The sequence below is a fragment of the Tachypleus tridentatus genome, chromosome 8 (assembly GCF_004210375.1).
Source record: "Tachypleus tridentatus isolate NWPU-2018 chromosome 8, ASM421037v1, whole genome shotgun sequence".
Classification (NCBI taxonomy): Eukaryota; Metazoa; Arthropoda; class Merostomata; order Xiphosura; family Limulidae; genus Tachypleus; species Tachypleus tridentatus.
In genome coordinates this window covers 13,292,436-13,319,767 of record NC_134832.1, presented here as the reverse complement: position 1 = coordinate 13,319,767, position 27,332 = coordinate 13,292,436, and the positions used below count along the sequence as shown (strand labels likewise).

General features: G+C 31.3%; 1 long non-coding RNA gene and 1 pseudogene across 2 annotated transcripts in view; one reads left to right on the top strand and one right to left on the bottom strand.

The window, feature by feature from the left end:
- Positions 1-4,652, bottom strand: part of LOC143258552 (uncharacterized) — a 53,622-nt gene extending 48,970 nt beyond the window's left edge. The window contains exon 1 of the long non-coding RNA XR_013032352.1: positions 4,389-4,652. This is a non-coding gene — a long non-coding RNA (uncharacterized LOC143258552). The remainder of the gene's footprint in view (positions 1-4,388) is intronic.
- LOC143258551 (monocarboxylate transporter 10-like) lies at positions 15-27,332 on the top strand (annotated as a pseudogene). Its single transcript, XR_013032351.1, has 5 exons — positions 15-673; positions 22,075-22,407; positions 22,963-23,245; positions 24,061-24,442; positions 26,175-27,332. The product of XR_013032351.1 is annotated as a monocarboxylate transporter 10-like (transcript).

Below are 27,332 nucleotides of genomic sequence, written 5' to 3'. Positions count from 1 at the left end.
TTAAAAGCAGTTGCAAAGAGTGTTGAGTAGTAAAACTTGATTACTGTCGGGACACGCAGCGAAGGATGCGCCAGAGCCTAGAGTTACTTTCAATGTGAATGATGAAGACGGCTGACTTAAATAATCAGACTTAGTCATACCTAGGACAGATACCCAGAAAGAAGTATTCTCTAACAGGATTTTATAGTTATATATATGGATAAAGAACAGAAATAAGGCAACATGCAAGCTCGAGTGGAAAAACGGAAATTTCGTTCAAAATCTGTTGTTTCTGTGGATCATAGAACTCCCTACTTTACAAGTAGCGGCCTCAACCAAGCATCTAGTGTTGCCTGTGTAATGGGGTGTTCCGGACGTCTCCGAAACAAGGAGAGCAGCCGCCAGTCCGTTAACTATCTCGGGCTTGCAACCCATGCTGCAGACCCATGGGAACAAGAAGACGTCCCTGAAGGCAATGGTCAAATCCCTGGGCTTAACCTTTACCTGTCTCCTAATGATCCCAAAGCGGTTACGATTCGCCAACACTACTATCCGGAAGGCGGGTGGGGCTGGGTTATATGCGGGTGCGCCATAGTACTTCAAGCACTTAGTATTGGATTACTTTTTTCATATGGCATATTTCTATACCAGATTAGAAAGCAGTTTGATTCTGACGTCAGTACTTTAGCAGCAGGTAAGAAAATAAAATAAACTGATCGTAGCGTCTTTAGAATGTTACAATTAATTAGTAAATAGTTATGTTGCTACCAAAAGATTAACTTTTAGCTTTCAACAAGCCTTTAATGAAGATTTTATTTTTACGAAACAAAAACATTCATCTCTTCATTAACCGGGCAAACAAAGACATATACATTTAATATTGAAAAATATTAAAAAAACATCTAAGGGTTTTCACGTACTAATCTCTAAAATACTTTACTAAAACAGTTGGAAAAGAAATAATGTAACTCGATTTAAAATGAATTTTAGAACTAAGTTTTAAAATAATTTTATTCTTCCTAATAACTTAGCAATATAATATAATGAAATTAATATTGGCTTTTTGTATTTAACCAATTTGATACATTATTACTGTGTATTTTACTAAAAGATTCATCTACAGGAGTTTTAATAACAGATTTCTTAATTTAATAAAATTTGCTTCGAATATCTACATTCACTGTGTTACTAATGTAATACTGCCATAGTGTTCTTTTTAACTTCGTACAATATATGGTAGTTTACTAATATATTATTGTTCGTGGTGTATTGCTAACATCCCAGTAAAACGTTTCATCTACAATACATGAAGGTGTTTATTGCGTTATTTATATCTTAGCGCCTTTATCTTGCATCGCTAATATCGTACTTTCTAATTTATCACTAACGAATGTTAACACGTAACTTGCATCTTTAATATCTTAATACGTATGTCATATCAGTGTTAGTAGGTATATTATTCTTAATATTTTATCGTGTGTGGTGTACCAGTAACACGTATGCTACATCACTAATATCTTAACACCTATGGTGTATCACTAACACATCAGCATGTTGCATCGCTGATATCGTAGCACACGTTTTCTATTATTTTTGTTACCTTAGCAGTACCATAATAATATTTGTGGTATACTTGAACACAAAGAAATAAGGAAACAGATCTATCTTAAGAACTACCATCCATCGTTTACTAATTTGACAATTTTTTCGTTCTCCCTTGTTAGAATTGATCGTTAAGTGTAGAATTTTCAAATTGTAACCGAAACGCTCTTGTACTGAGAGTATTTCAGCGCATTCTATTTCCATTTGCTTTAAGAATTTTTCTTGCACAAACTGTGATTATAAACGGAACTAAACCGTAACACTGCTCATATAACAATAAACATTTAACAAGAAAACTTCGCATACAACTAGAATACCATAATGATAATTCATAAAAGCATTTAAAACTAAGATAATTTTTCTACCAGTGTAGGAAATCATAGATTCGAAAATTGGTTGAGGAAAGTAGCTTACATTAGTAGCATTCCAAAGGTGCTTACACATTTGAAAATAATTAATTAAAATTAATATTTTAAACTTTCTTTATATATATCAGGTTTGTAGAAATTTTTATTATTCGAATAAATACTGTGTGTGTTTGTGTTTTTCTTATAGCTAAGCCACATCGAGCTATCTGCTCGGCCCACCGAGGGGAATCAAACCCCTGATTTTAGCGTTGTAATCCGGAGACATACCGCTGTATTTTAGAGCCAATAAAACGTATTTTTATCATGACTTTAATTTTCTTACTCATGCTGCAGCATGTGTGGATTTTATACATTATTTAAATCCACTACAAGTAAATTATTTCCTGAATGGCTGTAAGATACAAAAATTATCGATTTCTTTATGACGAGAAACCCACTTGAAATAAAAATGTATCTCAGAACAGTTGATATGGGCATTAACACTTTTGTTGATAAGGAGAGGACAACGTTTCGACCTTTTTAGGTCATCTTCAGGCTAAGAAAAAACAGAATATTAATGTCTTAGTCTTTTGTTTTTTATCTCAATGTTATGTTTTGTTTCGAACATAGTCATTGGAAATGTTTGCTTTCTCTTCCGAATAACTATAATAGCAGGAGGATAAAAGAGAAAACTCTTACTGATTAACAAATACACTTACAACTGTTGGACAAAGAAAATGAAATAGGTGTAGATTTTAATAGGCGTTAAACCCCACTCCAGTGAGTATATGTGCATACATAGTGAACATCATTAAGTGGTGTCTAAAAGTAAGCTTATCTAAAAATTACTTCAGTTTCAGACTTAAAGGAAGGTTCTAGCATGTTACTAAACTTCACATTTAGCTGACGGGAAAAGTGTTAATTCTATCAGTTACTAAAATAATGAGAAGATCAAAACCAGTAGTGGTAACAATACAACTAATAGTTAGAAAGACATTCTACTATCTTAATTTTCAGTTCTTCAGAGAAACTTCTTCAGTTGGTAAAAAAAGACTTTCCATTTTCGGTTTATATAGAGAAACCAACTATCACTTCAAGAACACTCTAAAATATCGGGATCTGCCTTTAAAGCAGCAATTTTTTAATGCCGGCAATAATGTATTTCGATACGTCAACGCACTGCATTGCAAGAAATGTTTACTAGTTTCCCAAGTGAAAGTCTCGGACATCTTCCTTGTCTGAAGTATCAGATCTGGGTACTAACGATTCATTATCAAATGCTTTTAAAAATAATGTGTTATCACTTCCTTGCTTTAACATTCCTTAAATAACTCGAACTTTATCTATGAATGATGTTACACTATTGACAAACCGAAGTTGGACTATTCACACGGTAACCCAATGCATATGATATTTTGTTTTGTCCAGGGCCTATATATATTAGCGATTAGGCATATTTTTCACACATTGTAGAAAAGTTAATTATCCCTCGAATATACAACAGTTAAATATAGGTAGCCAGATAAATAGACCTTACATGTCTAATATAATATTACCGCACAGAAATCGAGTATAATTTAGTAGGGTTATTTTGAACTCTTTCAGTCTATAATACAGATATGGGTCCATTAAATATGAATTGAATAAATGAAAAGGCTTTATTGTTTTGGTATATTAAACGCCTGCATTTGTTTTGTTTTGAATTTCGCGCAGAGCTACACGAGGGTTATCTGCGCTAGCCATCTCTAATTAAGCAGTGTAAGACTAGAGCGAAGGCAGCTAGTCATCACCACCCACCGCAAAGTTTTGAGCTACTTTTTTACCAGCGAAGAGTGGGATTGACCGTCACATTATAATGTCTCCACGGCTGAAAGGGCGAGCATGTTTGGTGCGACGGTGACCCGAACCCGCGACCCTCGGCTTGTATTTGTAACATCCAAATTCAATGGCATAATTTACGTTGTAGGGACATCAAACTATCATGTTGTTATTCGTCAAGAATAGTCCCTTTTCAAGTCTCCCACTGGGACAGTGGTAAGTCTTTGGATTTACAACGCTAAGATTAGGGGTTCGATTCCCCTCGCTAGAAACAGCAAATAGCCCCATGTGGCTTTGCAGTAAGAAAAAATACTATTTTTGAGTGAAAATCACTTTTTTGATATGTATATTAAATACGCTGCTTTTTCACGTATAGTGACCAGATCGATTTCTCAGAAAAATACTTTTTGATATGGCTTTTATATTTTACTACTAATTTGTAGTTAAATTCAAGACACAAATAACTGATAATAAATTTAAAATCAATATACTTTTCTAAATTTGAACGCTAGAAAGGTAATTTAAAACTTACTGAGGAAGGTCGTACGCGTACAGACTCAAAAAATTTCACAATCCGACTACGTATTTCGACATACTTGTAACATGAAGACATTTATGTAAGCTTTCAGCTAGAGCACCTACCTTAATTGAAGTTGTTTTTAATGTCGCTTAACTTTGTCAACTTTAGCTATCATTTGGCCTTATTACAGGGGGCAGTATGTTCCAATTTGACTCTCATCTAACCAGTCTACAAATAGAACGTTCTTTGCCGACATTTTACATCGAGTCTAACTACAGATTTTGTAACTTTAAACTAAATTTATCCTAAAATATCAGGATCCGTTCACATTTCTACGATGTCTCAATGTGAAATAAGCGAACCCGGCTAAGAGCAGAACAAATGTCTGTTTCCTGTACGTTTGTCGTATATACTTACATGGTTGACGAACTAGCTGGGCCACCACATGTCTTTTTTTTTTTTTTTCTAAATGTAAACATTTGTCGGAAATATAGTCAAAGTATCGTTAGCTCATATCTTATGTTAAAATCAGTTTTTACGTCTAGAATTACGTCATGCTTTACCAAGTTCTAGACATTGGTTTATACTAAATATCATCTTGGTTCACGTGAGCATCTTTCGCCTCAAAATACCAAACTATTCTGATTCAGTATTGAAACTTTCTATAAACCAAATATTAACCAAGCTGCAAAGGTATATTCACAGCTTATAACACATATTTAACAAACTACAAAGGTATATTCACAGCTTGTAACACATAGTTACTAAGCTAAAAGGCATATTTATAGATTAAAAAGCATTAATCTTTTTATTTTTATGTTTTAACCATTTGCTATTAACACTAATTTTTGAGAGATGTTTTAACAACATTAGAAGAATCAGGCTGAATGCTGATTATCACAATACATAAGACTGAACATGAAAACACTGAGGATTAAATACAATAGTAAAATTGTAACCTTAAGGAAAAACAAGAATAGTGAAAGATTTAAAGCTATAATTCAGCTTTCAAGTTATATAAATATGACTTAATTGTTTCTGTTTCACAATCACATAAGAACCAACGCTCGTGCGTGCATACACAGACCATGTATCTCATTTTAGTTCCTACTTGATAAAATATGTTCCTAAAAATGTGTTAGTTATAGGGAGCATAAAGTTTGTCTTAGGTATTTAGTTAGTCAAGCTACAAAAAAAAATGTATACAACATTATATGGAAATACATGTTAATGTTATCACTTTTGTTGTAATTACACACGAAGGCCATAGATTTATTTTTACATTTGTAATCACAGCATCAGTGTAATTTATTTTTTAATATATAGTTTCTAAGAAAAATGTCTATTGCACTATTAGATCTTAAAGGTTAAGCTAGTTTTTCATGTTACTTACTGAAAAATTAAGCCAAGTAAACTTCATTCTGTTACTTAATTTAGTTATGAGAATTTGTTATTATATATAAATAATATCTGAATATTTAGAAAATATGATAAATAATAAAGCAAAATCGACAATAATCGAAATCAAAATGAAAATGACTACGTAGTCCTCTATAAGGGAATGGATGGTCTATACAATTATAAAGATTAAATCTTCGATAAACTTTCTCGAACACAACATGATAAAAGTTTCTATTTCCGTTTATACTTCGTATTTCTAAAATTAATAACCTTAAACGTAATATGTAAATCGTAATATCTATTTAAAGTAGTAACCTTAAACATAAATATGTAAATTGTGGTATTTGTTCAAATTTCTTTTGTGAAAATAAGGAGCTGAAACAGTTACTTTTGAAAGCAAATTCCAAAACAATAAATTTAACATTCTTGGGTTAACTGCTTTTAGATAGAATTCCATAATAATAATAATAAAATCACCACGCTAAAACATAACAACATGTTAAACCTTTGGACGTTTCATAATTTACACGCTCTGTCATTATAGACCTAAATGTGTAAATTTGGAAACTCCTGAATGTTAAACATGTTTTCTGCTATTACCGTTATGCTCTTGTTTTTAATTATACCTTCTTCACTGCTAATAGTCGTTTTCTAACAATAATATCATCATTACATGTTTATCTCTCTAAAAGTATAAGACTGATAGTCATTCTCTAACAATAATATCATCGTTACATGTTTATCTCTCTAAAAATATACTGCTGGTAGTCGTTCTCTAATAAAATATCATCTTTACATGTTTATCTCTCTAGAAGTATACTGCTGATAATCGTTTTCTAACAATAATATCATCTTTACATGTTTATCTCTCTAGAAACATACTGCTGCGAGTTAATAAAATCATTATTGTATTCATGTGTGTGTTCAGTTTTATTATTTATGTTCTTTGAAGTTATTTTAAGTATATTATACATAAATTCGAAAATAACAAAAAAAAAACGAATTTCCACAAAATTTATATTTGCGGCATTCTCAGTCAAGAGTTGAAAATACATTATTGGCAATCACATAATCACACAATTTAGGACTTAGAGCTCCCAGTTGATCATAAGCATTAAATTGTCAGTTAACCATAATGCAAAGTTTCGTACCAAATGAGATCCCTAATCATTATTAGTATTGTATAAGGTATCACATATTCAATTAATTATTAAATCGATATAGATTATAATCCTTTTATAAATCAACTATTTATGTAATCTGTGTTTAACCCTAATTTATCATAAACGCTAACTGACTAATTAACCACAATACATAATAAAACATATTTCCTAACCGTTATCAGTAGAATAACTTACTATATTAACATCATTAGTTAATAAATCAATTAGTATTACAGTTATTTTAAATATCTACTAAAGATTTAGTCTAAAGATGTGAAATAATAAAATATAGATCAATAAGCAATATTTTATAATTTACCTCTTAAATTTTTATTAAATTTCAATAACGTTGAAATAACAGCATATTTAAACTTGTGTGTAATTCTATCATGTAACGAAGTAGTGTATAAACATTAAATAACTGATTTTTCTAAATATATTTTGTAATATATTGCTCTTGTAAAGATCTGATTTTTACTTAAAAATAATATTTTTATTATATCTCAAAGCAACAATTAACAACCATTATTTTATGTACGTTTTCAAATTTCCAATTTTATGTATATTCCATATATTTCTGAGTAAGTCCTTCATTATGTAAGATACTTTATACAATTTTGTTACTTTTGTTCGATATTTATTATCATACCATACAATTTCACAGTAAAGGTCGTCTTGTATTATGAGTATGATTTTTTTAATACTTTGGGTTAGGATTATAATTATCATGTATGTTTAAAGTGTCAGCAACATCAGATAGCTGATTTCATATATATTCATTATAGTTTTTGTTATCTCGATCTGCAATTTTATTTTGTAGTGAAATCATACTTTATTTATTTCTAATGGTATACTGTTGAACGTCATTCTTTGAAAATAATAGTATATTTCTGTATATCTTTGGAAATAATGGTAGTAGTGTTGTAGCCTATGTCTAGAAATACACTGGTGTTTACTACTCATTGAATATACTTATAACACCATTGTATGTCTATCTTTGAAAATAGTCGTCGTAACGTTTATATTATTTTTAAATATTTCTATTGTGAGCGTAGGATATATGTGTGTGTGTCATAATTCTGAGTAATGATATATATTTTTAGATTGTTTTCATTTTTGCAAGTTGTCATAGTCACGGCTATGGGATACTCTGAAAATAGTAACACTCTTTCTTCCAATTGCTTAGTAACACAACTACTTGCCTATATGTAAAGTAGAAATATAACTATTTGTCTATTAGTAAAGTAGTAACACCACACTATGTGTCTATCATTGACAAAGTAATGACGTTACAATGTGTCTATTGTTAAAGTAATGATGTTACAATGTGTCTATTGGTAAATTATTGAAACCATTATGTGTATCTTTGCAAAGTAGTAATACTACTCTTTGTATGTTGGTAAACTGGTGATACCATTGTATGTTTTTTCGTAACATATTTACTTGTATGTGTATATGTTGATTAGTGGCATAATTACATGAATATATATGCAAAGTGGCAGTACTATGTGTTTGTTGATAAAGTAAAGACACCACTGTTACGTATTATAATATATCTCGGACAAGTCTCCGACTTATTATGTTACATACACTATGTACTAAGATTTCAAATATCCAGAAATTTTAATTTTAATTTAGAAGTTAATTAAATGTCGATATGTATTAAATTTATGTTATTTGTCAACAAGATTGATATACACAATTTTCTTTCTTAACAGAAATATATTTTAATATATAAACAACAATACAATTTACAATAACGGTTATTACAAATAACTATTTATATACAGAAATTTTACAAACTCACAAACAATATCCAGTCTTCTATCTATTCTAAAACTGAATAATTTATCGGCGATCCAGGTCCACGACGAGTGAATTAATTTTATGTTGATATATAGCTACACTTCACTTGAGAAGAATGCTAGCTAGCTTATTCTCGTTTGGTTTGACGCGGTTTGCAAGTTTACTTTTCACAGAGGAAGATGGATATCTAATGTGGCTCGTAGAAATACTTAAGTTCAAAGTTAATTTTCTAAAGTTCAATGGTTCATAATATTCGAAATCTATAAACATCCATGGTCAAAAATCTGTAGTTTCCCGATTAATAAGCGTTAATCACGGTTATAGTTTCCGAAGTTTATACTGATTGTAGCAGAACAACAATATTCTGTTATTGTCTCTCGACGTCTTGTGATGGTTAGCTTTTATACTCCTTAAACGTTCACACTTATTTGTATCAATAAGCTTAAAAAGCCAAAACATCTTTACATGTACTACTATTTAAATAGAAAACAAACAAACTGGATCTTGTCTTTGTATTTTGTACAGGGAACAAGGAGAGGCAGTTAGGTATAAACACCATATGAAGAGTGCTTTCTCGAAAGGACGATCGAGCAATAAAACCAATCAACATGACATGTAAACTCATATATTCTCACATTTTCGTTTAACATTCCAAACTGGAATTCACAACTATATTCTTCTATTGTGTGCCACAAGTTGATGGGCGAAGGGGAATACAAATATCCCTGAACACCCCAGTCGGGAAGTTCATCTTCCTTTAAAAACTAAATACCTGCCACGAAATTTTCGGGGTTTTTTTTTCACAAGTTGTTACAAAGTCCTTGCCATTTGTAAATGAAAAATAGTTACATGAAATCTAAAATAACGTTTTAACATAACTTATACTCTAGAATTACTAATAGAATACTTGGATCCATTAACTTTTTAAACACATTTTTTTCTTAACTATTTAAGCACCAAGTTGTTCGTGAATCCATGTTTCTGTTAGTTACATAGTCTCTTGTAACCCATGAGTTGTGCAAAAATATTCAACAAAAATGTCGTCAACAATGCTGTTAATTCAACCAGTTACTACAATGGAGTACTTCTTGTATTTTACACAAACAATTAACGGTTTTATTCAATTTCATTTCATGATTTTCTCACTCTAAGAACTGATAAAAGATAAATATAACGTGTAGATACCATCGATAATGAACAGTTTGTAAACATATCAGTTATTAAAGAAACTGCAACATGACCTCACTTAGCCGTACAGAGTCTGTTTATTTTGGATATTAATGTTGACAATAGAGACCTAACAATTTATCGCAATGAGCTGAGTTTGTCAACATTGTTAAACTTCTGTATACTTAACACCATACCACTACCACTTTGGATAACGTATCTCAATGTTAGATTCTTCCAAGAACGTTCATGCAGGTGTAGTCAGCAGGAGATATGACAAGACTTGTACAATAAATAAATGTAGAGGCCAAAGAAGATTAATAATAATAAGTGATCATAATCAATCATGTTTCTTTGCCCGCTCCTTATGGATAATCTATAAAAAGTTTAAACGTTTCTGAGGATAACGAGCGTGAAATAATTCATGATGACGAGAACCGTACTTGAAGTAAGAATGTATTCTCAAGACGGTTGGTATGGGTATTAAAACTAATTAAAGTAAAGTATAGAAGAACGTTTCGACCTTGTTAGGTCATCTTCAGGTTTACAAAAGTTGTTTATCCTAGGAAGTAAACATCTAGACTGGTAGTAAAGTAACTCTTATATTATAGTTGTCATTTAAACACCAGATAGTAGCATATTTACAGTTATTTAATCTATTTTATTATTGTTAACCAAGTATACTGTTATTTCTTTATTTTTTATGTAAATGGCAAATAACAGGCGGTACGGATAAAATGTACACAGTATAAGTGGCAATATTTGATAGACTTCGAGAATTATCACCCTCTAACGTGATCTATGGTTACAGTGGATATTGTTGTGGAGTATAATTTCTTATTTGAATTATTTGAAAGTTTTTGCTTCTCTCCTTCTTTAATGTGACTTTAAAGATAAATCTGGAACTCTATAGTTTAACATTCGCCTCGTATCGAAAATAACCTTTAATTGGGAACCTCGTATGTGGATATTCTATATGATCCCTTGCATTTTAGTATGTTACTAAGTATACCCCTACTAGGTGAACAACAAAGTTATATGCAAAATATGTATAGTCACAATGTTGACTTTGAACTGTGAGCTTATGAGACTTACGTTCATAAAAACATGTCTATAAAAGCACAGTTCTGTAAGCGATCTTTTAAAGCTCTTGTTAAAATAAAAATTCATAAAGCTCCTGTTCTCATAAAACAGTTGTGAACATTATATTGAAACGATTTTGGAGCCTAACAAACTTCGGTAATACACAATCGTTACAATGGCCATGTACCACAGTTTCTGCTATAAATATCTCCGTCGTAAGGCTGTCATGTCAAACATTCGCCGCTTTTCTCTGCAGTTTTTTTTATATTTTTATTGTACAAGAATATTAATTCCCAGTGCCTATTATAACATTCCAATCACACAGATATGTCTTCATATGGATTATCAATACACCCCTTTCATTCTCGGTTGATCAAGCTATCCGGCAGTTGATGAATATGTCGTGAAAGCTTATGTACACGGACCTTGTGTGGCTTTTCTGGATAGAGATCCTTATAACAATGTAGCACATTGTTGTCATAATTTGCTATTAGCTTTTGTGTTAGTTGACTCTCACATGTTGCATAACATCTGGACATATTTTTATTATTTGAACGTAAAGGGCTCTTACAATACCCTTCTCAAATGTGGACATTTGGTGGCTTCACACTACGTATGCAGCGCTAAACAATGTCGAAACGTATTTCTAATATAATCTGTTCCAGCGTAACTTTATATTAGCTATGACTGTAACGTGACTTCTTCATTGACTTATTCAAGATCAATTCAGTATAGGATACTAAACTCTCTGTACTGCGGTGAGATAAAAATTAATTATCATACTATTGTAGCCCATCAGTAGTTTGATTATGTTTTTGTCGAAGTAGAGAAACATTGAAATAATATTTTTTGCGCCCTTTTGTTCAAAATGTCAGATTTAGGAACACAATTCTTCATAGAAATTATAATTTAATTATATATTATTTGTAAGTTAGTTTGGACAAATACAAAATTCATTACAGCACTAAATGAAAACAACAAAAACATACTGTTCATCAACATATTTAATCAATTGAAACACAGGCATCCGACGTCCACAAGTCACTAGGTGTCGCTGATTTATAAACCTAGATTTTAATATTAGTAGTAAAGTGTGAGATTGGTTAATAGAAAGTCTTTTTCTAAGCACCAGACACCGACTTAAGTGGAAGTATGCATAGCGTTATCTAGCATGAAGATTTGCTATCGTATGTCCATTAAATTACAAGTTTCCTTTTCCTTACAACGTCTTAATTGCAAGAATATATTATATTTTGCCCCACAATCGTCAAACGATGTCGAGAGATGATAAAACTTTCTTCCTTGGGATTTGAAATAGATGAACAAAAGTTAGTGATGGAGACCTGAACGATAAACAAAGTATACGATCTGAGGAGGAGTTGTCTGAGGTTTGAGAAAACTAGGCTAAAGTAATAACATAAACACTAATTACTTCATACAAAACTGCCACTCTAAAAAAGTGAGTGCAATCTTCTGGTGAAAAATTAATTTTAAAAATCTAGGGTGCTTCAGTCACATCCACGAAAACAAATAAAATACACTATAACATCTTATTTACAAAAGTTTTTCAATAAATCGTTTCAGCCATTGAGTGTACTGTACCTCTTTTTGTGTATTTCAATAACAGTTTTAAACTGTTAACTTACTTGTACAAAATTCCTCTTTCATTTCAACCACTCCCTAGTGAGTATTGTAATTATTAATCATATTAATTTCTAATCGAAATTATGCAATTCTCTCTCCTCAATGTTCAAGTCAAAAATGTTTTTTATTTTGTCATAATTTACAGTGGCGTTATTTTAAGTTATGTTGTGTATTTTAAATTATAGTTTTTGCTCGTTTTGTCTAAAACAGTAAGACATGATATATGAATAAAATCAGAAGTGGTTTAAGAAACAACTATAGTTTTATTTGCACTCGAAGGAGATTCAGATTTCCAAGCAAATTTGTTTGGTTTGTTTTGAATTTCGCGCAAAACTACTCAAGGACTATCTGCGCTAGCCGTCCATAATTTAGCAGTGTAAGACTAGAGGGAAGGCAGCCAGTCATCACCACCCACCGCCAATTCTTGGGCTACCCCATTTACCAAAGAATAGTAGAATTGACTCTATCAATTTAACGCCCCCAAGGCCGTAATGGCGAGCATGTTTGTTGTGAAGGGAATTCGAACCCGCGATCCTTGGATTACGAGTCGAATGCCTTAACCCACCTGGCCATGCCGGGCCTTTTTTATTGAAAATATCTGAAACAAAGTCGAGTTTTACTGTCAGTTTCACTTTACTACATATTGAAAAGCGAAGGTTGTAACCACCTGTCCATGCCGAGCCAGCAGGACTGAATTTCTTAGGTTAGATGTTTCACTTGATTGTGTTTTTGGTAAACAACAACAGTTAATAAATAGTCTTTACTTTGATAATAATTCGTCTAACAAAAAAAGAACAAAATCGTTATTTTATTTTCAAGTTTATGCCGAAGTAAGCCCAATTATATTTTTCAAATAAATTATTACTAATTTTATAGAGCATAGATACAAAGGTTAGAAAAAAGAAATTAAACTTAAAACTAGTAATTAACTCTTTTGCACATTAGTTGTTTATAGTATTTTAGAGCAAAAAATTGAAAACTGAGGTCATAGGTTAGGGAACATTTATGTTAACCTCAAACAAATAGGAACGGAAGCACGCTTTTAGTTACTGCTGAAACATGATGAGTTACGTTTTGGTTTTTTTATCTTTGAAACATTAAATTGATCCATATTAGCAGTTTTATAGGACGACAAACTTTCTAACAGACTTTGCCATTTTTTTTTACGAAGAATGCATAGATTTTTAAAAAATTATGTAATTTATAACACGTTAGAATAACCTCAAAAGGACCGGCATGGCCAAGCGTGTTAAGGCGTGCGACTCGTAATCTGAGGGTCGTGGGTTCGCATCCCCATTGCGCCAAACATGCTCGCCCTTTCAGCCGTGGGGGGCGTTATAATGTTACGACCAATCCCACTATTCGTTAGTAAAAGAGTAGCCCAAAAGTTGGCGTTGGGTGGTGATGACTAGCTGCCTTCCCTCTAGTCTTACATTGCTAAATTAGGGACGGCTAGCGCAGATAATCCTCGAGTAGCTTTGTGCGAAATTCAAAAACAAACAAACAATAACCTGAAAAACGTAATATTTATATCTTGTCAGTATTTCTAGTTAATCTTGTATATATATATATAAAGTTGTTTTTTATCTGTGTGTCTGTCTGTTTGTCCGTTTCATAACGTCTGCTAGGTCGCTGAGCCAATCTCGACCAGACTTTGTGAGATGATAGCTTGGAATGAGGGGCATCTTATTAGAGGTTTATAATCCCTCCGTCTTCAGTATTGTTGTTACTGACTATGTATTATATTAGTTAACATTAACTGCATTGATAGATGTCGCCTTGTCGCCATCAAAAATTACTCAAAAATAAAAAAACTTCATTAAATTTTCTTTAAAAAACATACACACAGTATGGAAAGAGGGCATACACAAGCACACACTTATGAAGCAAATTACTTTCAATTAATTAATCACTTGAAACGGTAACGAGTTCTTGAAGCCTGTACAAAACCTTTGGTGAGGTAATAATGAATACTGTAATAATGTGTTATAACTAAATCGTGAGAAAGTTAGGATTCTTATATTATTTATCATAACATCTATCCACACATCTTTTTAAGTTCATAACTCGGATAAATAATAAGTACTTCAGCATATTTTCTATAGAACAACATGCATACAGTAGAGAGAGGGGAGCCTAAACGTTTCATAAATATCAGAAAAATGCAATATGGAGGAATGCAACGAAAAATTGCCTCTACTATTGCAATATTACATGAACTCAGCTGAAATTGCTACTCCAAGAGCACCATAAGGTTGTTACGAAGGGCCGTTTCCTGAGTTATATACACTTCCTACTTTGATTTATGACATTTCACTTTCAGCCCGTAACACACTACTGCGGCCAATGACTGTCAATAAATTAATCACGTTTGACACTGTGGAAGAACATTAAGAACTGGGCGTTGAAAGCGGGTAAGAAAAGCATCCTTGCCTTCGGTCGCTACCTCTTACTGCAAAGTCACCCTCATTATCGGATAGTGTATGCATATTGAGTTATTAAAGCTTCTATAAACATTTTAGTGAGGTAATGATGAATAGTGTAATAATATTTTATGTTATAAACAAACTGTATGAAAGGTAGGATTCTTATATTATTTATCATAACATTCACCTTCGCATTCTTTCTTAATTTCAAAATCCTGACAAAGCACGCGTGCTTCAGCATGTTAAGTAATAAGACGAAATTTCAAACCACATAATAAAGAATATTTAGAAAGTTTTATTGTTGTAGCGAGTTTGAACGGATGTTATTTATGATGTATATTGTAAATACTTGTTATTTTGATCAGAAATTATTTAAGCAGACCTCTGGAGCCTCTATATTGATAGATAAGTTATTATTGTGTGAGCTAATAATTTATAAAATTGAGGAAGCAACGGATTAAATATCTTTAAATTTTTAATCTTCATTTTTCATCTATGAATTTATGACGTAGAAAGTCTTTACTGCTAACTTTGGAAAACGTAATTTGATCTTTAGCATCTCGTTTCGCATTATGATGTGAAGTCACTTGCGTGCAATTATATAGATCTATAACACAAAACACATTGCCCTACAGAAACCTATCTTGAAGCCACTGAATAGGGATGAGTCTTTTTTACCATACAGGAATGCATATAGTGAAAATAACTTAATCATTACCATCAAGAGATACGTCATCAATAAAGAGTGAAGAAACAAGAAAGATAGCATGTTTTAACTTTGAAACTGATACTAGCTGTATTCGAGTCTTATTATTTCGTTTTTCTTTCTTTTTTCTCTCTTCTTTTTTTTTGTATTCAGAACGAGGCAGAAGGAGATCGAGCCATCATGCACAAGCATTAGCCACCCGTGGCGCCACAAACTAAGTTCGAGGAAAACAAACAGGCACGCTAACACCCTGTTCTGTCACTATTTCAGCCACGCATTGGCTTTATGAACTTTCATGACGGGTTCATCAAAATACTCGAGAGGTTAGAACTATCAATCCATCATTTCTTTGATTATATAAGGTTCAGAAAGCATAAATAACTCTAAATGTGGTTAAAAGTTCTTTCTAAGCTAATTCTCAAACTCAGTTATAAACATATTCTCCTGATTAAGAAAACACTTGAAGGTTTTATGTAGACTTAGTTCAACACACTTTTGGACAAGAAGTTAAAATAAAATAACATTACATTAGCTCATAGCTCAATTATTTTTTGTTGTTGTTGACTTGATCTCATACTCGTGATTGTGTATATGCATCATGATTGTATTATTATCTATTTATTAATATGTTTTTCTCTCCACTTAACATCAAATTAGCAGTAAATTTTCAATTTTTTTATTTTTACATTTAAAGATAAAACAACGGTCATGTGTGAGTGACTTTTGAGGCATATTTAAACCTTTCAGAATTTTATAGTAGTTATTCATTGGTACGTTTTTATATTTAAAAACGTTTTGTTTGTTTTGCTCCTATTTCTTAGTTTTGACCAAAGCTTGATCAAATAACAATATGTTTATACAGTTCTTTATGCAATTTTTGGTGATGAATTAGTTGTCATAAAAACCTATTTAAAGTTTTATATTATTTTTTATTGCTAGTAAGAAGCTGACTTTAAGTATATTAATTACCAGCAAGAGGGCGATTTTACGTGCTTTACCTACTAGTAAAAAGGCGGCTTTAAGTAGATCAGTAGTATATTTGTAAAAAGGCGGTTTTAGGTATATTAGTTACTACTAAGAAGACAGCTCTAGCTACATTACCTACTAGTAAAAAGACAGGTTTATATAACTTTATAGTAAGAGAAGCAGTTTTAGATATATTAGTTACTAGAAAGAAGGCGACTTTAAGTACATTACTTACTAGAGATAAGATTGCTTTAGGTGCATTAGTTAGGAGTAAGTAGACAACTTTGGGGTTAATTAGATACTAGTATATTAATAGGAAAACGATTTTAGGTACATTAGTGATTAGCAATAAAAGGGATTTAGATGCATTACTTAATAGTAATAAGTAGGTTTTAGGTATGTTAAGTACTAGTTAAAAGATGGTTTTTGTGTATATTACTTACAATTACAAATGCGGCTTTAGGTACCTTACTTCCTAGTAAGAAGTCGGTCTTAGGGATATAACTTATTAATAACAAGGTGGTTTTAGGTATATTACTTACTAGTAAGAAGTAGAAGTTTAAGGATATTAATAAGTAAGCGGCTTTAGATATACTTACGAGTGAAAAGGCTTCATTAGGTACATTACTCAGTAATAAGGAAACGACTTCGGTGGGTTTTTTTTTCATTATTATTTTAGACTTATTTTTGTCACATACAGTATGTAAATATCAATGAAATATTAAACATACCAAATAAAGGGGTTTCCACAAGACATAGTTAGTGTATTTGTGGAATTCTCGTTCGTCACTATGACCATAATCTTCAACATTTATTAGTAAATATAAATAAACAAAACCCAAGTCTATATTAATCATCATTTTATATAATATATACTTGGAATTAGCAACTTACTGAATATAACACAAAAACATAATATCCTCTAATACTATAACACCTTCATCACAAACAAGTTTGTTAATAATATTTATATATTGAGAGTCATCTATCATAGTTTTTGTTTTATCAGTATTCACATAGATTTCATATATATTAAGACAATACTTTGATTTATAGAAAACAACCAATAACATTTCTTTATCATCTTCCACGTCAATGTGAATTACAGATAAAGCTGTATCATCTCCATACTGATATTATACTATTTAAACCTAAATTTAAAATATCATTAACATACAAATTAAATAATAGTGGACTCAAAATATAACCTTGTTATATATTATAGTCATTAGATCACTTATTATTTCTCCAGTTTTTGTTATTGCAACTTTATAATTCAAGTAATTCATAAAACAGTGATGTAACTTCCCCTTATACCAATCATGTGTAGTTTATCCAGCAGACTTTATGGTTTAATGTATCAAAAGCTTTACTTAAATCAAGAAATAAAACGAGTACTTTTTATTTTGATCTACTGTACATTATATTGTTTCAAAAAAATTCTAATAGTAGTGTGATACTTTTACTTTCAATAAATCCACATTGGCATTTTATTATAATGTGTTGTTTTTCAACAAAATTCAACATTTTATTGTATACACACCTTTCCATTATTTTCTAATTACAAGTAAAATAAAAATTGATATATAAAGTATCGAAAACGTTTTTATTGTTTGCAAATATGCTTTATAATTGATATTTTATGTCTATAAGATAGTTTTTTTTGTTTTTCTTAGATTGAATTTGATAGGCATGTTATAATATTTGCTAATACATTAATACGTGATTTTATATACCTTAATTACATACCATCAATTCCTGGTCCTTTATTAATATTTATTGAATTTATCATATTAATATCGTCTTCGTCTGTTATTGAAGGAAAATAAATCATATTAGTTTGTGAGGTTACGTTTTCAATTTTTTTTTGTAACATAGTTATTGTTGTTTTCATTATTACGATTACTTTTTAGAGTACTCATCGTATATAAAAACTTTCTATTATAAATAACATGGTATGAGGAATATTATTTATTAATAAGAAAGCGGGTTTAGTTACATTATTTACTGGTAAGAAAGTGGATTCAAGAAGCCTGTTTTAGGTACATTACTAACTACCAAGAAAGCAGCTTTAAAAACATTACTTACTAGTGAGAAGGCGGTTTTAGGTACTTATTAATAAAAATGCAGCATTAGATACATTACTAACTAATAAGAAGTTTGCTTCAGGTACATTATTTATTAATGAGAAGGCAGTCTTAGGTAAAAAAGTTACAAGTAAGAGGACGTCTTCGAAACCAGTAAGATACTAATAAGAAGACGGTTTTAATTACAGTCGTTACTAGTAAGACGACGACTTAAATTACATTAGTTAATAGTAAGAAAACGACTTTGGATACTTTAGTTACTAGTAAGAAAGTAAATTTGGATATGTAACTTACTATTAAAAAGATAGTTTTCATCAGTACATTATCTCTTTCTACTATGAAATTAAATATCTATGATAAGCGATAGGATAAGACGAAATTGTATTTCATGACGCTGTTTATAAGGTGCAAGGTTTAAGAACAGCTCTGTAATATACTCGTGCGTTAGTTCGTATTTCAGAAAAAAATCTTAACAGCTATATTTTATACTTCATCTTGATTTAAATTTTTCTCCATATTCTTTTTTTATTGAACAAAAAACTTCATGTTTGCTTTCGAATATACTTTGAATGTTTTCATAAGTGTTGAACTGCTCTGTATATGACAGTGAAGAAATTCATATTGTGTACGAAACAACTTTGTTTGCATTGCTTTTGAAGGATGATCTCCTTTATTCTGGATAAGATTGTAAAACAATCGATTAATTTTATATAGAGTGATAGACAGACAAATAGATAGAATTAATAAGAGTAGCTCAAACATTGGTCAGTTGAGAAAATAATGACTACGAAGTCTGTTAAATGTAACCTGGTTGCACTCTATAGATATACGTTTTGCTACAATATAGAAATGTAGGTTTATTTAACCGTTTCGATCTTCATGTGAACACTCGCGTTTGTTGAACGGTGGGTCCATTTCATGCATGTTGCATTAGCTGTTGTAGTGATGTCACTGACGCTCATTAGAATGATTAATTTGTACGGAAACGGAAATTAGAAATATCTATCAATTCAAGATTCAACAATAGAATTAAGTGGCAACGACAATGAAAAACAGCCATTATTTAAATGAATGTATACGACCCTTTCTTAGTAGTTTAAATACGATGTTTGGTATACAGGAGAGATTCATACTTTTAATGTTATTTTTTATGGGACAAAAGAAAAACAAACGTATTGTGCTAAGCCTTTAATATATAGATTAACTCATGTGCACACACGCACAAGTATATACTAGTATTATTGTCAGGAGATGTTAATATTTCATCTTTACTTTACTTATTCATATGAAACAAATCAAGCTCTATCTCTGCAGTGAGAGAACTGACTAGTTATTGAAATCAAGACGAGTTTACAATGTTCCATTCCATTTATAGTTTAACTGATACTGTAGTCGTAATTCTTTTTAACTTTAATAATGATTCTATCTCGTTGTAATTTAGTAACTTTATGTGTGATGTTAACCATTAATACTTAATTATCTTCAGTGAAATATGTCTTAATTTGTTTGATTTCAGTCATGCTTATAAAGTTATTTAAAACTATGGACGTGGTAATAATTATCTTGTTATAATATTGATTTCCCAGTTCTTAAATACCTGCTTATTTACATCGAGTTGTTATGTTAAATAGAAATACGACTAAAATCGACAAAAATAAATATTTTACTATTAGACTAGGTGGTTCAGTGTTACGTTTGAGGGTTTATAAAGCTAAAATTTTATTTCGATCCGTGTGTTAGGCACATGGCTAACTGTGTTGTTGTTGTTTTGCTTACAACAACAACAAAAATTTTCCCTCAACAATACTCATTAATGGTTTTAGCTGAGAGTCGTGGGTTCGAATCAGTTCTCGACCTACAAAATGTGCTCGCTCTTTCAGTTGTGTAGACATTACAATCCCACTATTTGTTTGTAAAAGAGTAGCTAAAGAGTTGGTAGTGAGTACCGATAACTAACTACCTTCCCTTTAGTTTGACACTATTAAAAATAGGGAAGGCTAGCGCGGAAAGCCCTCGTCTGTCTTTACGCAAAATTCAAACCAAACTAGTTAGCTAAAGACACGAAAATTAGTAATAATTTCTTTTAACGTAAGATGATGTAAAAATATTTTAAACTTCAATAACTTTAATATTTTGAAATTCCAAAGGACAATAAACCCATGGAATAATATTAGTTTATAAGACCAAACGTTTTCTTTGATCAATGAATGCTTAGATTAACTTCGAGTGAAAACTTCACTGAAAAGGAAATATAAAGAAAAACATTGCTAACAAACTATATACACAAACTATTTTAATAGTTTTTGTTAAAATATATATGTAAAAACGGCTGGTTTGGATTGAGAAAATTTTTACATATATATTTTTCTCTACAAGTGGGATTTCTCTTCATCACAGATTAATAGTTTTTGTTGTTGTTGTTTATTTTAAGTTTGAATCCTAACGCCATCAAGCAATAATTGTATATCAAAAACTAGTGAAAATACGAAATTCTGTAACAAAATTACATAATAAATATGTATAATGTTGAGTGATCGAAATTCAGTTAATCAAAGTTATTACATATTTTCACTGTAACGACAAATATGCTCTAAACTCTGTAATACAACTTAGAGAATATCTGAAACATTAATAGAAATTTTCAGAATGGCATTTCAATGAAATATCAATTATTTATTACGGACAGATTTAATTTTAGGTGACTAACTAGCAAAAAGTATAGATATCGGATTTTGAATAACAAAAACTATCTTACGTTTGTGTTTATAAAATCAGTACACAGACTTGTTTGCTCTTTGAATTTCTATCCAACCTCCTAATGCCCATTTTTGTTTCCCATTCAACCAAATTACATACAGGAAAAATTAAAGCTTAAGAAAAAAGATACTCCGTGGTAACACGTGGTTCCATAGAGAGTACAGCGTTTTCTTCTCCTTTTCGACGCGTGTTCAGGATTAAAGTCAGTTTTGAGATTAGTGTATCAAACAACAACACGTTAAATATGTCAGATAAACGTTTAGCTTCAGAAATTTAAGAACCTCGTTTGTTAGTTACCAGCTGTATAAACAAGTTAGAGAATAACTCAGTTACTATCGATTCCATAAGTTTACGTACTTACGACGTTAAACTCTGGGGTCTGATTCCCCTCAGCGGACATAACGCTGCAGATTTGTATTAAAATAAACAAACACTCATTATCATCTTAAAGACGTGTTAAATATGTCTATACCATAAAAAGTTATAGTTAAATATACATATATATATATATTTGTTTGTACAGTTATCTAATTATACATCTATATTGTTCCTAAAAAGTACAAAAACATTATTCATCTTAAATTTGTTTTCGTTTTCTTCAGTATGTCTCGGAGCGCTTTCTACTGGTGTAGCCCTTCTTCTTTCACCTGTTGTTGTGGCGATCTGTCGGAAAACGAGTACCCGACTTACAACAATTATTGGGGTCTTGTTACAGCCCTCGGCTACCTGTTTACATCATTTACTACCCAGTTCCATCAGCTGTTCCTTAGTTACGGGATAATAATAAGCTGCGGTATTAGTTTGACTAGGGATGCGACTACACTAATGGTTGGACAGTACTTCAAAAGAAGGCGACCGTTAGTGGAGATCTTGATTTCCTGTGGTACAGGCTTCGGAATCATAGTAATGCCCATTGTACTTAGTGAGAGTATAAGGTAAGGAGAAGCAGAAGTTTACTTTATAGCCTACGTAATGTTCACATAATTCATCACTAACATTAAACAAGGAAATGATGTTTAGGTTACAGTTTAATATAATTTATCAAATCTTGTCTTTATGAAAGCATTAATCTAAAATATTCACCGTGAAGCTATTCACAGATACCCAATATAAACCTGTGCTAAATGTTTATAGTACTAAACACCTAAATAAACGAAATAGCTATATAAATAATGTTTACATATGAAAGGATTCTATTATTTACCAAAATTAATTTTACACATACTCTTCCCTTTCTAAACGGTTATACTATTTACAGACGCTATTAGTTTATTTTTAAAAAATCCATGTTGTATTTTCAAATGTTTTCTTGTTTTTCATGGAAATTACTCTGATATATATGTATACGATTCTGTTACTAGAAAAGCAGATCTTCATATATAGAGAACTTTCTGTGCTAATTTCATGCTTGGTTTTGTTACTACTGTCACACAACATCTTGTTACCTACTGATACCATTTTGTTAGTTATTAAATTTGTTTTCCTTATAGAACTATCGGCTGGAGGCTTGGGCTTCAGACCATTACGGGAATCGTCTTTACGTGTTTTTTGTTGGGCATTTTCTACCGCCCTGCATCTTTATACCATCCTCAGAGAAGAGCCATTCTACATCTGAAGAGTCTGCAGAAACGATCACGGGTTAAAGATAAAAAAACGTCTATAGAAAAACCACATTTCTTTGATTTTGGAATTTTAAAATCGAGAACAGTTCAGATCTTAATCTTTGGTACCAGTTTAACTGCATTTGGAGTCCATACACCCATTATTTTACTAGTGAGTAAACTATGATTAGCAATGTTTTCTAGTAGATAAACCCAAAGATCCTATAAAGTCAATATTTATGTTTAGAAGTATTTGTAATCCATCATCTCTCTTCCCTGCATGGAACAGCGGTAAGTCTTCGGATTTAAAACGCTAAAATCAGGGGCTCGATTCCCCTTGGTGAACACAGCAGATAGCCCGATGTGGCTTTGCTATAAGAAAACACACATTTCATCATCCCACTATTTTAGCAGTATATTTTGTTTATCATGATAGAAGTGGTACTCAAAAGCATTTCCAATTACAAGTTCAACATCCTACAGACATTTCTTTCATTAAAAACGTCATAAATATAATTCTGTTTATAGATGAACTTAGAACCAGCAAACCCAAATCATATGACAGAGAATGTTGTATAAAAAGTATTTGTAGTTCTTTTAGAAAAATAAAATAAATCAATTATATATATATATATATATATATCTTTTCTATAACTATTTACTGATCTATACTTACTGGATGGATGCTTGTGTAAAATGTTTCTATATGTTGCATCCAGTTAATCACGTATTTTACAAACCTTTTGTTTCTAAAATATATATTTCTATTCATCCCTTTTGATATGTGCTGCCATCTATTGCGAACTTCTAAACCTTGAAAACATTTTATGACTGTTGAGAAATCGAATATCACTGTTATTTCTTGTTATACAATATCGAATACGTAAATTGAAAAATAACAATAAAATACATTTCTCTTGACCGTGCGGCATAGTGCTTATAACATTTTACATAAATTAGTTTTATCGTATTCTTATATCCATACAGACGTATCATGGAAAGACAGGAGGTTTGGACTACAAGTTACTTCTTCTGCTACAAGTATATTTAGGCTTAGCTTTTATTTTAGGCAGTGGGGCATTTGGCCTTATTGTTGTAAAGAAAAGCATGCAGTGTATGATAGCACCACAGTATTTGTGTCAAGCCTCATCATTCATAATCAGCGCATCTCTAGTCGCCTTTACTGCTCTCCAAAATTACTACGGCTACGTTCTTTCTGTGTGGGTGTATGGAATCTTCTACGGAGGCTACTGTTATTCCCTCAAGATGTACATATTTGACAAGGTACGAGCCAGGAACTTTGCTAAAGCCTGGAGTTTTCTACAGTGCTGTCAAGCTATTCCCCATTTTGTTGGAATTCCTTTAACAGGTTGTTGTTATTATTTTGATATATGTTTATATTGCCAATATATTTTCCATTCATATATATATATATACTGATGCATGCATCTGCTTGTTTTTGTTTTAATACTGTCACTTTATATGATCTCAGCAGTGCGTACTAACATGAACATCGATTCTTTTTTATAATACAATAACCAAATTTACGTAAGTCTTAAATCACACAATTACTACACAAGCTTAACACAAAACAAGAAAAATAATTAAAATAAAAAAATATTATTCTTAAACTTATGATGTCTTGAATCTATATTAATATATAAATAAAAGATCAAAAGAACTCAGTTCGCTTTACTCTCATCAACAGTTCATCAAAGTTAAACAGTATAACCCTTTGAACTACAGAAACAATCATATATAAAGAATATGGCGTAAAAGTCATAACTTCAATAACAAATATACTCTTTCCCCATTTACACATGGTATTGTTACTTAAAACGCTGTTATTTTTAAGAATAATATTTTATTTTAAGCCAAATTCTGCCCCAGCGTTATTATCTAAGAAGAATTGTTAAAGTCGTTAAGTGGATTATATAACCTTTAAACTATATTACTACCAGATACCCATAATCTAATGTTTTCATTTGTTTCAAATGCACGTTACCATTTCTGTCTTTTTGATAATTATACACTAAGATTCTTTTTTCTATTTGCATGTTAATATTGCACTAGCTTTAACAGATGATGGAATAATTTAAACTCTATAAAAGTCACCAAGGAAGTACTTTGCCATCAAATATTCGACTCCAAATAAAACAAACTTTATAAACAGAGTGATTATCAGTCACAAAGTTTGAATAAAGGCAGTTAGAGATCTAATGCGATTCTTTCAATGTGAGTAGCCTGGAATGGCCAGGTAGTTAAGGCGCTCGACTCGTAATCCAAGGGTCATGGGTTCGAATTCCCGTTATACCAAACATGCTCACCCTTTCAGCCGTGGAGGCGTTATAAATTCACGGTCAATCCCACGAATACGTTGGTAAAAGAGTAACCCAAGAGTTGGCGGTGGATGATGATGACTAGCTGCTCTCCTTCTAGTCTTACACTGCTAAATTAGGGATGGCTGTCGCAGATAGACTTCGTGTAGCTTTGCGCGAAATTCAGAAACAAACTGTTTTAATCAGTATTTTAAACGTTTCCTATATTTAATGAAAATAAATTATCTTTTAAGTCTAATAAGTAGAAGCCAGATCAGATTTACATTAAAATCACATGGAGACAAACTAGAGTTCTTTGTGTATGTTACGTAAATGCTCAAACTGATCTTCTTCATTTTACAGAAAAAAAAAAAAAATTCACATTCGAGATGTTTGGCGTCAGTTTATTATCAAAACGTCTGTTACCCTTAATTGTAATTTTACTAACACTATTGCGTAGTTGGTAGTTCAATTATTTAATAATGTTACTCGTAATTGATTAATGTTCTGTACACATTCATATTAAATTTAGTAAAAATAGATTTAACTATTTCGCTATAAAGCACGACAACTCATCGAGTCAGTCTGTTACATTTATCCTGTGCGATTTATATTACATGTATCCTGTTTGATTTGAAATATCATTATAGCTACATATAACCACATTTTTAAACGATAAACTACGTATATATAGACATAATGAAACTAATATTAATTACTAGTTTTGTAATGTTGATCTTGAAGTTAGGATTTATTAAAATATCTCCCTTATTTTCTATCTAGGTTACCTAAATGACCTGTATGACGGGAAAACAGGTTTTTATTTCTCAGCAGCTTTTACGTTTGTTGGTAGTATGTCATTATTTCTTATTGATCTTCATAAACGTCGGACAAAGAAAGGGAAAACTAGTGTTTTGAGTCACGTTAGGCGGCGTTCTGATGCTTGTATGAGTCGAACATTCATTCGAAGGTCGCTGTCACAAGACTTTGTTTACGGTAGAAATCCACCTCTATCTCGTCTTCAACAGAGAAGCATGACAGTTGGTAACTATACGGATCTTCGTAGGCAAGAGCTCAGCTGTATTTCTGAAGAGGCAATGCTAGACAACATCTGGGAAGATTTTGCTGACGAATCTATTACATCATGTAACAAAGAAGAAAAATACCTTGTCCTGAGTGAATATGAACAAAACCTGAATAAAACACGGGAGAATACAGATTTTGACAAAAATAGAAGAACACGTCGTAAGTCTTCTTCGGTGTCGTCTCCGACACTGGACAGATGTCCGAAATGCAGAAGATTTGTTTCAGAATCAATAGATGGCGCCCAAAACCAAGACCAATCTCACCAAAGTGGATCATCGGAGTTACGTCAACTACCTATACGTGTAGGTAGTGTAGACGTTATCCATGAAGTTACGTCATCGTTATGACGTGTTTTTAAAATTTCTATCTGCTTTGCAGAAACTGATACAACATCCTTCTATTTAATAGACAACTTCAAACTTTATTTTAAATGATTCTATTTACCAACTCTGAAGAGAGCCTTGTCTGTTTCATATTATGTAACTCATTTTTTATGTACAATATAAATTTATTCATTAAACAAGCAAGAATCACTTTTTAGAACACTAGTTACTATCTTTCATTCGTGATTTCGATGAAACTTTAAAAAAAATTTGAAAGGATTGAATATGATGAAATGAGTAGTCTTTAGAATTTGCCCTAAATGGTTTTGAATAGCATTAGAATAAATATTTACACGGTAATATTTTTTTTTAAAATAATGTCGGTGAGCATGCTTTAATGACTTGTGTACTAATATGTTTCAGAATTTTATTCTAAATGTGATGTTCACTAGAAATTATTATGTGCTTTAAGACATTGTACAGATTTCTCTGATCTGAAATAAACATTTGAACTGGACTTCCTGACAAAAAA